We start from the raw sequence: 1976 nt of genomic DNA, 5'->3' as shown, positions 1-1976 counted from the left end.
AGCACAGCATCACCTCATTTGTGTCCCAGTACTGCTCCGTGCCCGTCTGAGGTTACTTTGTGGAAGATGCTGCAGCCAAGAGGGGCTCCCAGCCCATGCCCTTGGGCAAGTGGGTGGCATTCGGTGGCCGTGCAAGAGAGGACATCAGGACAGCAATCTCCTGGTCTCTCCAGCCTGCCCAATGTGCTGAGGCAGGGAAGTCCCCAGGCAGGGGGATAATTAGCAGCACACGTGCACACGCTGGGATTTCATGACCGCAGGACTACACAGCGCTGCAGGCACTGCCGCGGCAGAGAGCCTTGGAACGGTAATTACAGCTACCCCGCACCAGCGACACCCGAGCAGAGCGTGCTGGCAGCCCGCGGGCCTTCAGTCATCCTTAAGCCAGCTGATTCAGGAGTCTTAACGGCCAGCAATGACTGTTGTGAGTTTGCCAAGCCCTCCCGGATGGGCAAACACAGCCCCACGCAGCGCCCACGCGCTCAAATGTCCAAGATGCATGGAAACACATGGACACGCTGGCTTCCCCACGCACCGAAACGGCCACGTAATACACAGCGGCCCGGCGCCCCACCACACACTCGTGCACTCTCGCCTGGTTGCCCCCCGTATTAACATCTTGCCGTCCATCCCCCGTGAGCAGATGCTGGCTCTGTTCACRTGCACACACACAAACACATGCACACGCAAACCCAAACACTGCCGCGAACCCACGCATGCGACTTCCCAGCCCCGCTGCGCAGGGGGGCCATCTGCACACACATTCGCACACGTGGAGCTGGGCGCGCAACACGTGTGCCCCATCCTGCACACAGGTGGGTGCATACATGTACGTGTGCACCCGGAGAGCCGCGCCACGGGGCTCGGTGCACGCCCCCGCGGCCGTGACGCTTGCACACGTGTCTTGGCGACGTGCACATGCAGGCAGGGGCATTCGTGCCTCCGTGGGCACCCGTTGACTCTGTGCCTGGCACACCGCGGCTGCCCGAGCTTTGCACAGGTGGGAGCAGGGAAGAGCTGGGAGACACGTGTGCAAGCCACGGCGCCAGCATCTCTGCGGCTTTGCTGGCAGGAGAGGAAGACGCCCTGCGTGTCTCTGCCTCCTTGCAGTGCCCAGGCTGCTCAGGACCCCAGCAGGCTGTGGGCAGGATTGGCTCTTGCTCGGGGCAGTGTTACAAACCACCCAGCCGGGGGTGCAGGAGGGAAAGCCCCCCCCAGAGCTGCCTTTGCAGGAGTCTGCATCACCAAGGGCCCCCAGCCATGCCAAGTGTGCCCATATACATGCCCCACGGTCCAGCCCCAGCGGCGCTGAGCACCCCGTGTTCGCAGCATGGATGTGCCRCTGCCCAGTGCCCCTGCTGGAGGAGCCCAGCCCATCTCCGTGTCTCCAGTCCCTGGCGACTGTCCTCTCCCAAGGCTGCCCTGAGTACGTCCTGCCAGTGCCACCAGCTGCTCTGTGCCCTGCGTTGAGTCCAGAGGCCTCCACACTCCTGTCACAGCTTGTGACGGGCTCTGGGGGTCCCAGGGAGCAGCGGTGATGCAGAGCCAGAGGCATGGGGAGAGCAGGCACCGTAGCAGCCTGGGTACCTGCCATCTGCGCATCGGTCGCATCCTGCCAGCTGCAGCGGCCAAGCAGCTCCTGCATCCCCGGGCATCCCCGGGGAAGGTGTCGCYGATGCTATTTGTGGCCACCCTCCCTGGCGCCCAGCTCTGGCGTGGTGGCAGTCCGTGATCCGGCGCCACCACCCAGCTCACCTTGGCATGAGGCACCATGGCCTCAACCTCGGTGCCTGCTGCAAATACGGATCCTATTTTTAGGTCACTCCTGTCAAGGAGCTAAATCTGAGCACGAGTTCCAAATCCCTGGGCTGGCTGAGCCCTGCCACTGCGGGGGGCTGTCGCAGCAGGTCCGGGGCATCTTCTCACCCCCCCCCCCCGCCCCACTGCTTCCCCCTGCTCTTCTGAGGGGGAAATGC

The sequence above is a fragment of the Rhea americana genome, unplaced genomic scaffold (assembly GCF_003343005.1).
Source record: "Rhea americana isolate MKP2758 unplaced genomic scaffold, rheAme1 scaffold_196, whole genome shotgun sequence".
NCBI lineage: Eukaryota > Metazoa > Chordata > Aves > Rheiformes > Rheidae > Rhea > Rhea americana.
Note: the sequence above shows the minus strand (reverse complement) of the source record.